The sequence below is a fragment of the Chiloscyllium plagiosum genome, unplaced genomic scaffold, assembly GCF_037043375.1.
Source record: "Chiloscyllium plagiosum isolate Xiang-an unplaced genomic scaffold, Cpla_swu_hap1 HiC_scaffold_19, whole genome shotgun sequence".
Lineage (NCBI taxonomy): Eukaryota > Metazoa > Chordata > Chondrichthyes > Orectolobiformes > Hemiscylliidae > Chiloscyllium > Chiloscyllium plagiosum.
This window is the reverse complement of record NW_028270157.1, coordinates 24,348,777-24,362,529: the sequence shown is the minus strand read 5'-3', so window position 1 is coordinate 24,362,529 and position 13,753 is coordinate 24,348,777. Positions and strand designations below refer to the sequence as shown.

The following is a 13,753-nucleotide window of genomic DNA, read 5'->3' as shown; positions in this document are numbered from 1 at the left end:
CCCCAGGGAACACCACTTTTAACTCATCTCCAATCTGAGAAATACACATCAATATCAATCCTGTTTCCTATCTTTTAGCCATATTTCTAATCCATGCTGCCAAGCAGCCATTAATCCCCAAAATTAATAAATATGACAAAAAATATAGATATAAAAAGAAATAAATGCAATGATGCTGAAAATCCAAAATAAAAATGTTAAGCAGCAAACACATACACATAAAAGCAGAGTAACTGAAAGTACTCAAGTCAGCTTGTTTAACTGGACTGACTAAAACAAAAATAAAAAGGAAAACAACAGGTCAGAGGTATAAAACGTTATACTAATTGTAATAAGCAGCTACTCGGTTTAAAATAACCAAACTTACAATTGTGCAGTATTTTTCACAAATTCAATATGTTAAAGCAGGTATGCAAATAATTAAATATTTTGAGTTGTAGTCACTGTCAAAATACAATAAGTACAGCTGTCAGTTGTGTCAAACGACATTACACAAATGGTAATGAGCAGAGAATCTGTTTTACTGCTGCTGATTGAGTAATAAATATTGGCTGGGAACTTGGAAGAATTATTACTTGGAAGAAGCTTTCCTTCATAATAGTGTCACGTTATCTACTGTGTGCACCTTAACACAAACCTTAGCCTAATGTCTCATTGAAAAATTACACCTCCAATAATGCAATATTCCTTCAGCGATGTAGTGAAGGAGCAGCATTTCAATCTGTGCTGCAATGTGTAGAGCACACCTCAAACTTACAGCCTTCCTACAGAGAAGCAAGCATGCCAGCACTGAGCCATGGTTCTGATTTATTGGAAAAAGCTGAATGTATTAGATGTCTAAGATGCTATTTATTTCACTCTACAATACTTTAAGTTGAGGGTCAAACATAGCAATACATGTTCAAATATGGCAAATGAAAGTCAATACTCTTTCCTAAAACTGTGCAAATATTTATTAGCCAGATGTGTGTTGGAAAAAAAAGCAAGTGTTAATATGGGCTGTTGATTAGCAAAGATAAACCATTATTTTACAATGGTTAGTTTTTGTACAAGTACACACATGGATTGTTTTGCCTATCTAGAATAAAACATTCACATTTTTCTTTTTGTTGATAGATAAAACACATGGATGTTTTATTGTTCTGATGTGTCTATTTCTTAGATGGCATCTGGGTGTTCCCAAACTTATTTTACTATCAGCAGTTTTCTGCAAAAAAAATGTTGTCGCACGAAAGATATCTTGGTAATTAATGCAGCAACATTTTTTTGCAAAAATAATTGCTAAATGTAACCAACACAGTAGGTTCAATTCCCAAACCAGCTGAGGCACAACAACCTCTTTTTCCTGAGGTGGCTTAGGAAATCCAGCATGTCCATAAGGACCCTCACCAATGTTTACAGATGTACCATAGGAAGCATTGTATTTGGGTGCATACTATTTGGGGAGAAAGTGAGGTCTGCAGATGCTGGAGATCAGAGATGAAAATGTGTTGCTGGAAAGGCGCAGCAGGCCAGGCAGCATCCAGGGAACAGGAGAAGGGCTTATGCCCGAAACGTCGATTCTCCTGTTCCCTGGATGCTGCCTGACCTGCTGCGCTTTTCCAGCAACACATTTTCAGCTGCATACTATTTGGGTCTGGTTTGGCAACTCCTTGGCCCAGGACAATAAGAAACTAGAGAAGGTTGTGTGCACAGCCCAGATTATCACAGAAGCCAACCTTCCATCCATGGACTCCATTTACTTGTCATTGTCATGGAAAGGGGGCCAACATCAAAGACCCTCATAATGCTCTCCTACAACAATCAGACAGAAGATACAGAAGCTTGAACACATCCACCAACAGGTTTGAGAACAGCTTCTTCACTGCCAGTTTTGGATTAAGTTTAAAATCATACAACACCAGGTTATAGTCCAATAGGTTCATTTGGAAGTACTAGCTTTCAGAGCTCTGCTCCTTCATCAGGTGGCTAGTGGAGCAGGATCATAGGAGACAGAATTTATAGTAAAAGATCAAAGTGTCAAACAACTGATGCGATATATTGACAAACCAAGATTGCTGTTAAGTCTTTCATCTTTTAGAATGGGTTGCAGGTTTCGATTCATTAATATGTAAATCCCAGAACTTCTTTCAAGTCACATTCCCAAGATAACAAGGTTTTATTTTTAAAAAGTGACATCTCAGCTCAGACAAAGCATAAAAGCTGTGAGGTATAGCCTATATGCATTCCAATCTTGAGTCTGACTGGTTCTATTTCCAAAGTAGGAATTCATGAACTATCACATAGATTGATTGCCTACAGACTGTGCTTTTTGAACAAAATAGAATGTATCTGCAAATATAATTGTGCAAATGCAAATTCACCCCACAGACTTATATATGTGTGTGTGGGCAGCGGGGGGAAGAGGGAGAGAGAGAGAGACAGTGTGTGTGTGTACATGTGTGTGAGTGTGATGGAGTAAATGCCTGTGAGAGGATATGCACATGATTGTGAGTGTGGGGGTGTGTGTTTGTGAGTTCCTGAAAGATAGCGTGTGTATCAGAGAGGGTCTGCATGAGTATGTGAGTATGTAAGAGTGTGTGTGTATGTGTGTGCTTGTGTGAGAGTGTATAGTGTATTGGGATCACCTGCAGTGTGACATGAACCCAAGGTCCCGGTTGAGGCAATCCTCATGGGTACTAAACTTGTCTGTTAGCCTCTACTCAGCCACTCTGCTTTGCTGCGTATCCTGAAGTCCACCTTGGAGGATGGTCACCTGAAGATCCAAGGCCAAATGTCCCTGACCACATAGGTGTTCCCTGACTGTGAGGGAACACCCCGGTCTGGCGATTGTTGTGCGATGTACATTCATCCATCGGGGAACACTTGAGAGCTCCATAGTCAAGAAAGCCCAGCAGCTTCTCTACTTTCTGTGCAGGCTGAGGAAAGCCATCTCCCAACCCCACCACCCCCTCCCCACCGACCCCCAACCCATCCTCACCACATTCTACAGAGGGTTCATTGAGAGTATCCTGAGCTGCTGCCATGTGGGCGGCACGGTGGCACAGTGGTTAGCACTGCTGCCTCACAGCGCCTGAGACCCGGGTTCAATTCCCGCCTCAGGCGACTGACTGTGTGGAGTTTGCACGTTCTCCCCGTGTCTGCGTGGGTTTCCTCCGGGTGCTCCGGTTTCCTCCCACAGTCCAAAAGATGTGCAGGGTCAGGTGAATTGGCCGTGCTAAATTGCCCGTAGTGTTAGGTAAGGGGTAAATGTAGGGGTATGGGTGGGTTTCGCTTCGGCGGGTCGGTGTGGACTTGTTGGGCCGAAGGGCCTGTTTCCACACTGTAATGTAATCTAAAAAAAAAAAATCTAAATCTAAATCACTGCCTGATTCGGGAATTGCATCGCCTCGGATCATAAGATCCTACAACGGATAGTGAGGACCACTGAGAGGATCATCAGAGTCTCTTGTCCCTCCATTACAGACATTTACACCACACGCTGTATCTGAAAGGCTAAGAGCATTGTGGAAGACCCCACACACCCTCTTTCAAACACTTCTCCATCTGGCAGAAGATACCAGAGCATTCAATCTCTCACAGCCAGACTGTGTAATAGTTTCTCCCCCAAGCCATCAGGCTCCTTAACTCAGTATGATCTGATTCTTTCCCATCTGAAATTCTTTGTACGACTTTGAATTGTGCTAGAAAAATCTCTATTATTTATAATTCTTCTATTATCCGGTAATTTGCCTCTTTTGCACTTCTTATGCACTTTATGCCATGGAGCATTCTGTAGCTTGTCATGTCCATGTAGTACCCTCGGTCCTGGAGGAACGCTGTCTCGTTTTTACTGTATCAGTTGTATATGGTAGAAATGACAAATAAAAAGCTACTACTACTATTACTACTATTCTATTTTGTTCAAAAAGCACACAATCTGCAGGTAGACAATCCATGTGATATTTTATAAATTCCTACTTTGGAAATAGAACTTGTCTGACTCAAGACTGGAATAATACAGACTCTAACCTTACACCTTTAATGCATTGTCTGAGCTGAGATGTCACTTTTTTTTATAGAACCTTAAGTTATCTCAGGAATGTGACTTGAAAGAAGTTCTGGGATTTACATATTAATAAATCAAAACCTGCAATCCATTCTAAAAGATGAACAACTTAACAGCAATCTAAGTTTGTTCAATATATTGCATCGCGTGTATAACACGATGATCTTTTGCTATAAATTGTGTGTCCTGTGATCCTACTTCACTAGATACCTGATGAAGGTGCAACGCTCTGAAAGCTTGTATTTCTGAATAAACCTGTTGGACTTTAACCTGGTCTTGTGTGATTTTTAATTTTGTCCACCCCAGTCGACACCGGCATCTCCACCTCATTGTTGGACTAATGAATGGACTCTCTAACATCAAATAATGTTGATCTTGGTCATGTCGATCTTGTTTCATGCATCTCCTGTTCAGTGTAATCTGTATGCCTCATTCTGTCTAAGCCCCACGCTCTGTATGTCGTTGCTTACTATGATCTGCCTGTACTACCTGCAAACAAAGCTTTTCACTGTACTTAGGTAGACGTGACTACAATAAATCAAATCAAATCAGGTCATCATGAAGGACTCTCTTCCTCAATCTCTCCCCTCAGGTTAAGTGATCACTAGTCATCTCTCTCTCTAATGAGAGAGCAGTCCTCTGGTCTACTTAGAGTATGGCAATTTTATATTAGTAATTTCAGTAAATTGAACATTTACCTCTGCATCTGCCTCGTGTGAGTTCCTTCACTTCTCTAACTTTGTAACAATGCACGTTATGATGAAAGCCCTTGGCTCCAGCTTCCAGCAGATATTTTTACTCTTACCCCACTTCATGCTAATAGGTTATCTAGAAGCTTCTGAATGTTAGGTCTAATGATTTATGGCCTCAATGAAATTCGAACATGAATAGATGGATAAGGAACAGAGAAGTGAAATGAGGTTAAATTAAAAATAGATAGAGGGAAAATGAGAGAATAGATTATGAACGACACAAAAAGCAAAAATAACACCACAAAAACAAAGCCTAAGAAAATGCTTCAGGGAACAAGTTACTACTTGTACGATCAAGTCTCCATGGCCTCATTATTTACTCCAGACTGGTTGGCCTGCCAGGACAATAAATCATATCACGAACACCATTCTTTGACATGGGGCTACGATCCCCAAATGACTGAGCTTATTTTGTATTGACAACACAAATGCAAAACTTTGGTGAGTCACTGTATAAGGCCGCGGGGCCGGGGGTGGTCATTCTGTCAGCTCTGGCAACACTGTGCCCAGTTAAGTTCTGGTGATTCCGAATTCGTGACGTATAAGTTTACCTTATCTCTAAATTGTTTTTTTTTAAAAAAACTGAATAAAGTGCGCACTGTTATTTTGTCAGCAATTTCTGAGTTCATGCGCTCATTTTATCAAACCAAATTCGCAAGAAGTAGAGATTGCCGTTAAAAATGAGATTAGCTGCAGTATGTCCAGGCGCCATGGTAGTGACTCTACTTCTGGAACAGAGGCGCAGGTTCAAATCAGTGCTATAAGAGGTCGAGTATAAATATGTACAAAAAGCTCTGTTATTCACTACAGAAAGGGCTGTTGACACTTTTGCAAACAGCAAGCTAGACTGAAGTCTTACTTTACATTGGACTGCATAACCCGTGTTTAACGCGGATGGCTGAAATTTCGATCCTTTTTTAGATTCCTTACAGTGTGGAAACAGGCCCTTCGGCCCAACCAGTCCACACTGACCCTCCGAAGAGTAACCCACCCAGACCCATTTCCCTCTGACTAATGCACCTAACACTATGGACAATTTATCATGGCCTATTCACCTGACCTGCACATTTTGGACATTTAAAATAGAACATAAAGGTGTCCATTGCTTAACTCCTACTCTATAGCCTCACAGATACATAAATTGGCCGTCAGTGCACACGATAATCTTACCCTGTTAATTTCGGCCAATTTTAGTTACTCCTTTCAACGGAGAACGCTTCACTTCTGCGACCAAGATTCCCGGAAAGTCTCTTACAAATGAAAAAAAATTCCATTGCACCGATGGTTTACTCATTAATTGTGACCCTGCGAATGCCGGAGATGCCGAGTGAATGGCTTGGCACAATGCCACGGCTAAAAAAAACCTCCCACCTGTTTCAAAAACAACATTGACGTTTTGGCCAGAAATCCTCGGAGTCCGTCAGGAAAGTCCATCATTTCAAATCGCCTTATCGATTCAGGAAATGTACGTTGCGAAGCCAAATATTGACCACATGCAAACAAAAACAAAAAAAAAATGTAATCGTGAAGTTGTCAGTTTCAAGGACATTAAACTCACATTCCGATTTAAAAGTGAGAAGCCAGCGTTTAGCAATGCCTCTGGAATGTTTGAAGAAGATTTGATTTTAACCGCATTATACTGCACTCCATTGCACTTCCCTAATCTGCGTGTGTATAATTGCTCGCTATAGATTTGTATGTATTTTGAATTCCATGTATTTTTAAAACTCTGGTGCCAGTGAAAGTCAGCTTGTGGAAAGCGAATCTCGTGTGTTTGTTGTTGGTAACCAAATTGAAACGCGAGTTGGTAGCAGTGAGTTTGTATTCCCCAGTCTCACTCTAGTGGCCCCTGCTGGAGTTAATCTGTGTGCGCCTTTTGGGTGAGAACAGCAGCAGATAGGTAAAGAGGTGGAAACCAAATTCTGGATCAGTGGTGCTGGAAGAGCACAGCAATTCAGGCAGCATCCGACGAGCAGCAAAATCGACGTTTCGGGCAAAAGCCCATCATCAGGAATAAAGGCAGAGAGCCTGAAGCGTGGAGAGATAAGCTAGGGGAGGGTGGGGGTGCGGAGAAAGTAGCAGAGAGTATAATAGGTGAGTGGGGGAGGAGATGAAGGTGACAGGTCAGGGAGGAGAGAGTGGAGTGGATAGGTGGAAAAGGAGATAGGCAGGTCGGACAAGTCCGGACAGGTCAAGGGGACAGTGCGGGCTGGAAGTTTGAAACTAGTGAGGTGGTGGAAGGGAAAATGAGGAAGCTGTTGAAGTCCACATTGATGCCCTGGGGTTGAAGTATTCCGAGGCGGAAGATGAGGCGTTCTTCCTCCAGGCGTCTGGTGGTGAGGGAGCGGCGGTGAAGGAGGCCCAGGACCTCCATGTCCTCGGCAGAGTGGGAGGGGGAGTTGAAATGTTGGGCCACGGGGCGGTTTGGTTTATTGGTGCAGGTGTCTCGGAGATGTTCCCTAAAGCACTCTGCTAGGAGGCGCCCAGTCTCCCCAATGTAGAGGAGACCGCATCGGGAGCAACGGATACAATAAATGATATTAGAGGATGTGCAGGTAAAACTTTGCAGCCAGCAGTCAGATTCCTGGCCTGCTTCCCACGTACATCCCACCTGAGATCAGGGCTCTGTTTAATTCCGGTAGGGGAGAGAGCAAGAGAATTGGGGCCATCGGAAGTGGAATTGCTGATACCACATTACTCCAGAGTTCAGAAGTTCATTGCTGGGTCTACCGTCTGAAGGATACATGGCTTCAGACAGGGTTGGGGGAGGCAAAGAAGAATCCTCATCTTCATTATATCGAGGTCCCAGCCCAGTTATTTCAAAACCTGGACTATTGTATCGCCTGGGTCAAAATCGTGGAATTCCCTCCCTAATGACATTTTGGGTTAACCCACAGTAGGTAGACTGCAGCAGTTCAAGAAGGCAGCTCATCAGCACCTTCTCAAGGGCAACTAGGGATGGCAATGAATGCTGCCTTTTCAGTGATGCTCACGTCCCCGGTCGGCATGGACGAGTTGGACTGAAGGGTCTGCTTCTGTGCTGTACATCTCTGACACTTTGGCGCTAAATAAATAAAAAAAAGCACAATATGTCTAATATGCCTCAAATATCCCCAGCTCCCAAATTAAAAGGGAAGATTCCTCAACACAAACGACCCTGCTCCTACTTAACTACCTTTACCTCGCTTCCTTCCAGAGTCATAACCCATTCACTAGCGACCAGGGGCACCGACCCCAATGAAAGTGACCAACATTTGGCAGTAGTTTGAATGCCTTTATAGTCTCTATTGAACAGCTTCCAGCAAAAACAAACTGCACAGATTCTTTCCTTCAAACACCTGGCAAAAAAGCTTAGGTTTGACAATGCGTACTAATTGTAGGATTCAAATATCTTGTGGTTTCATCAAGCATGCATATGAATCTCCACTGGTAAAATTAGTTAGCAATTACACCAAAATATGTATTTGATGGTTTCCACTAGTTTATTAGCAATTCCACAAAATACGTGAAATAACGTTACTTCATAAAATGGTAATGCATAAAATGGTCTTAAAAATCCAATAAGAGAATAATTTTATGTATCAAAGCTATAACTTGATGAAATGAGGAGAAGATGAATATTTTTAAAAGGAATGATGGTCAATCAATACTCTTAAGGATATGACATAATGCTATATCCATTTTCCGAGGAGCACAGTCCTGAGACAGCACTCATGTTAGTTGTTTCACATCCTGCAAGGTATGTTAACATATTGACGCCTTGCATCCCAGGCATTGCACGAATTCTCACTCTCTGTGGTTGCAGGATCTGGACACTGCAGTAGCCAATTAAGTCAATGCATACCCCAAACAAAAGAAGAAAACAGCACAGCATCAGGAGTAGAGGATGTAGAAATCCCAAATTTAACACCAGGTGAAGAGAAAACAATGGCAATTATTGATTTTGACTCTGACCTGGTAGATGGGCACAGAGGTGTAGGATTTACTGTGCCAATCTCTGAAGTCATAATAATGCATGCCTATTAATAATAACAACTTACCTTTATATATCAGCATTAGCATAGCAGAATAACCCAAGGTGCTTCAGAGATGTGTAATCAGGCAATAACAGACACAGTATTGTTGAGTGCCTATTCACATTGGGTTTCTCCCTCTAGCAACCCACAGATATTGTAAATGGGGAAATAACATTGACAAGATACAGAGCACAAGGATGCTGTAAAATTCAAATGTAGAAGTGAGCCTTGGGTAATTGAACAAATCAGTGAGACATATCTGTTCTTTGTTCTAAAGCCATGAAATGGAGGCATTATGCAGATATAGATCTTAAATAACCTGCCAAAAAGGAATGGATGCCAGCAGAACATTAGACATAAGCAGTCCCTGGATGAAGTACCCCAATTTCTTTACCATTCCAGATGGATACCACAAATTGTTATGTATCTGAGTCAGAAGGAATGACTGGCTCCACTTCTTTATTCACCCACCATCCTTGGTCACAACAAGAATAATATAAAAGAATCCCCTTCCCTTGTGGATATTTTCCTTCCAGACTTAATGAATTTATGTTTTAAAAGAAGCCAATTTAACGAGGCTTTCTTGAATCAAATAAAAAGTGAGTTCATTAGTTACTAAACAGAAGAATAAATAATGTTGCAACACATGTATACAAATATTAGAAATGAGATGTGAGCTATAAAAAGGTTAAATTTAAATAAATATGGTTCAGTCTCTGGGTTGTCCATGAAGAGTAGATAGTGTAACATTGTGGATGTTATGTTGGATGTTACATTGACGTTAGTAATTAAGTAGTTATTTTTAAGGTTCTTGACTTTGTAGATGAGCTGAAATTCATTTGTCCTGTTCACGTTTTGATGATGACTAGCTTCCAGCACTCAGAGCGATGTTTCTATTTGCTCTTTACCTGCAGTGCAGGATTGCTTAATAGCTGCCTTCAGGTTTTGACCTTCACAACTCACTAGTTCATCAGCCCACTAGGATACACAGACAAGGGATTTGAATTGGTTTTTAACAACTATTTTGTAAATTCCTGAAAGGGTGAAACATAAGTATGTCTTTTGATTCATGCCCACAGTCTGGAAACTATAGGAGATATTTTCCCATTTAGTGGAGGTAATTAGAATATCTTGCCCCCTGCCTTTTGAAGTCTGACTCTTTGAAGCTTTCTTGACATCTTACAAGGTGTATCATGATATGGGCTCACACAGGAGAATCTTTCAGCAGTCAGTGAATTCCATTCTTAAAAGTTATATTTTCAGTTAGGCCTGGCTTGCAGCCTTTGTTTAAAACAAAACACATCCTGTCCAGTATTCAATGCACCCATAAGTAATTTGGAGTTCTGATCTATCATCATGACACTTCTCCTGTACAACAAATGAAAAAAAAAACATTCTTATTTTATCACTAATGCAGAAATAGATTTTAATATATAAAGAACAAACACGCAGATAAATTCTGATAACCCTGGCCAATATCATCTTTTGAGTTCTGACTTGGTCTCTTTAAGTTCTGGAATTGGATTGATTTCCTGGAAATGTAGGTGATTTTTTTAGGTGGTATGGTTGAAGGAACAATTTCCAATGGAATACCTGGCATTCTGAGCCTTAAACCATGCCACCAAGAGTTAACAGTTGTGGTCAGTTTTGACGGTGGTCTCTCTATACCCATTTTGGACACATATTTCAAAGTGCTTGAGAGTTAGTAATAAGCTGAGGGTTTCGTTTTCTAATGAGATCTATCATCTCTGGTGCTTATTTAGTTTTTGGGAAATATAAACGATTGGTCTGTACACTTCAGATTTATTTTTCTGAAGGATCCCTAGCTTGAAGTCATTCATATCGATGGCCATTCTAATTGATTGGATAATGTTTGAAAGTGCCAGCACAGGCTCTCTTGTTAAATGGTATGCAATTTTTCAAAACATTTCTCAGTCCACACATCGTTCATTTTTTTTCTGTCAGGATCGTGGCTACTGTGTTGAAGTTTGGGACCCATTTTTGAGAGAGTTCACACACTCCTCGAAATTCATGATTTCATGTTTTCTTGTGAGAATGGGAAACTCTTGTCTCTACCTTCACAGCCCTGGTCAATATTCATCCTTGAACCATCATGTGTCCTTGATGGATCACTTGAGGCCTTAGTAAGACTGACCACTATGTCAGCTGACTGTATTTTCTGAAGGAGAATTTCCAGTTGCTCTAAGTAGATTTCCCAGTGTTGCTGTGTACTAGGGACTTGGCGAGGTACACTGCACACTGAAATAACTCTGCCTCTGTTTGCTTCATCAGCAGTTGAACACTGGCTGGGGGAATTTGGAGCCCAAAAAAGGCATAACAAAACATGACATAACCTGTCCAGAGTTATGTCGGTGGAGATATCCTTCGCACAGACAGTTAAGGAAACCTACCAGTATCCCTTGAGTAAAACTATCTGAGTAATTTAGGCTGCTTTGAATACAAAACCTTTGCAATTTTCTAGCCCAGGTGTGAAGTAGGAGTCAGCTCTGGTCACTGCATTGAACCTTATTGAAGAGCCTTTTGAAGCTGTCTGGCCAGAGGACACGCATAACTGGGAGCTCTGGCTCCTGCTGCTGGGCTCTAACAGTTAGTGGTCCAACATGTAGTTAACCTCATATCAAGTCTTTCTAGGGATATTGTCTTATGAAGGGGTCATTCCCGTAGCCACATTATGTAGAGCTAGGGAGCTACAGCTTGGTTTGTCTCACCATAAGCCTTTTACTGCAGTGAGTAGTCTTTTCAAATCTGTTCACTGTTCTGCACCCAAATGAGCTAATAAGTGAAATAATTGCACCAATGCCAGTGTCCCCTCATCAAGTCACCCTTTATTTACTTGTGCACATTATACTGGCTGTGGCCAGCCAGCTCAGAATTAGTCCCCTGAACTGAGGAAATTCTAAATCTCTTGGTTTTTTTTTTAAGAAAACAGCCAAGGAAACTCTCTTCCCCCACAGTACACTGGCTGTGCGACCAGCCAGTTTGGAGTCTGTCCTTAACTGAGGAGCTTCTAAATCCCCTGTTTTTTTTTCTCTGAGGAGATTCTAATCTCCTGATTATATTTTTTTCTTTTTTTTAAAGGGCAATACTGTGGACACTCCTGTTGTCTTTTTTTTCCTTTTTTATCAATTCATTTTTTCTTTTTTTACTTCTTTTTTTTAACCCCCACACTACCACCTATTTCCCCAGCACCCATGGTGTGTGTGTGTGTGTGTGTGTAGGTGTGAGACACAGTGAGAGACAAAAGGTGCACAAATCTTTATTCAATTTCCACCACCAGGAAGATAGGAAAACACCCGAGTGGCCAGTGACAAGCACTCTCCTGATTATATATATATATATATATATATATTTTTTTTTAAAACCCCCACACTACCGCCTAAGTGCGGTAGTGCTTATTTTTTCCCCAGCACCCATGGTGTGTGTGTGCAGGTGTGAGACACAGTGAAAGACACAAAGTGCACGAATCTTTATTCAATTTACTCTCCTGATTATATATATATTTTTTTTAACACACTATGTGCATCAGGAGTTTAACAATCATTCCTCACTAAAAGGAATGCCAGTTAACAAACTGGCTAAGTAATTCAGCCAGTTCAGAAATCAGGTATTTTTTCCCCTCCAAAAAAAGGGGGCAAAAACTAACAGTAACATACTGACCATAGTGTCAGTCCCCTAAACTGAGAAGGCTCTGAATCTCCTGTTTACATTTTTTTTTCCCTTACACTCCTTTTTTTTTCTTCCTTTTTTCCCCCCCACACGACCGCCTAAGTGCGGTAGTGCTTATGTTTTCCCCAGCACCCATGGTGTGTGTGTGCAGGTGTGAGACACAGTGAAAGACACAAACTGCATGAATCTTTATTCAATTTACTCCTCTGATTATTTTTTTTTCAACACTTAAACTTTTTATTTACTTAAATCAGCAGCTGTGCCATATAGCTTCACAATTTGTGCACTTGATAGAAAGTTTCACTGAAGTTGACCCAAAAGCATGTTTACTTTCACCTTTCCCTTACTCAAATTCACAGAGTTAATACCCATGAAAAAAGGTAGTACCAAAAACCTGACTCCATTCAAAAAAGGTAGACAAAAAAACACTTGTTAAAAAGAACATTTTGTAGGTGGTTTTAGAGGCACACTGATTTCAAAGTGGTGGATCTTTTAGCTGCTGCTCTCTCCCAGGGTGTGCTTGTCAAACAGGTACTCTGCCATGCCAGTCTGGGGAGCTCCCATACGGACCAGGTTGGTAATGAAGTCACCAAGCTGCTTGATAGCCTTGACTTGTTCATCCAAATAGTGAGTTTCCAGGAAGTCACACATATGAGGATCGACCTTGTCAGAAGCCAATTTGTGCAGCTCCAGCAGAGACTGGTTCACAGTCTTTTCCAGATGGTGGGCACACCTCATGGCTTCTAGAGTATTGCTCCATTCATCACGGTCAGGTTTCGCGACATCCTGAAGGATCACACGGCCCCCTCGTTGATTTTGAAACTTCATCAGCTTCTCTGCATGTTCCCGTTCCTCATGGGACTGATGCTGGAAAAATTTGGCAACGTGTTTCAGAGCAACATCATCCCGGTCAAAGAAGGCATACATAGACATGTAGACATAAGAAGCATAGAGCTCCATGTTAATCTGGCGATTAATAGCCGCTTCGCAATCCTGGTGGTAATTCTGGCGAACCTGGGAAGCCATTCTCTGATCTACTCTCCTGATTATATTGGTCAGCCAGGGCTCTCCGGATTGGCCCAGGTTAACAATCCAAAGCAACAAACCCGTAGTCAATGAGGTCAACCTGGTTCCAATCACTGCAATAAGGAATCTACATCTGTTGGGCATTTCTGCATTGGTTAATCAGCTATTAAAGTATTCAATGTGAGCCTCAATCCATCTCCCCCAAGCCACCCCCACTGATACCT

General features: G+C 41.4%; 1 protein-coding gene and 1 pseudogene across 8 annotated transcripts in view; both read right to left on the bottom strand.

Moving 5' to 3' along the window:
- rassf9 (Ras association domain family member 9) overlaps positions 1 to 6,428 on the bottom strand; it is a 54,560-nt gene extending 48,132 nt beyond the window's left edge. For 2 of the 7 annotated variants that reach the window (XR_015760397.1, XM_087997142.1), the window contains exon 1: positions 5,971 to 6,428. The gene's annotated coding sequence lies outside the window, so the exon portion shown is untranslated. The remainder of the gene's footprint in view (positions 1 to 5,970) is intronic. The other 5 variants (XR_015760396.1, XM_043709695.2, XM_087997140.1 and 2 more) reach the window with 4 other exon arrangements.
- Positions 6,429 to 12,713: 6,285 nt separating this feature from the next.
- LOC122540719 (ferritin heavy chain pseudogene) lies at positions 12,714 to 13,540 on the bottom strand (annotated as a pseudogene). The gene has a single exon (XR_015760395.1). The product of XR_015760395.1 is annotated as a ferritin heavy chain pseudogene (transcript).
- Between the last annotated feature and the right edge of the window lie 213 nt (positions 13,541 to 13,753).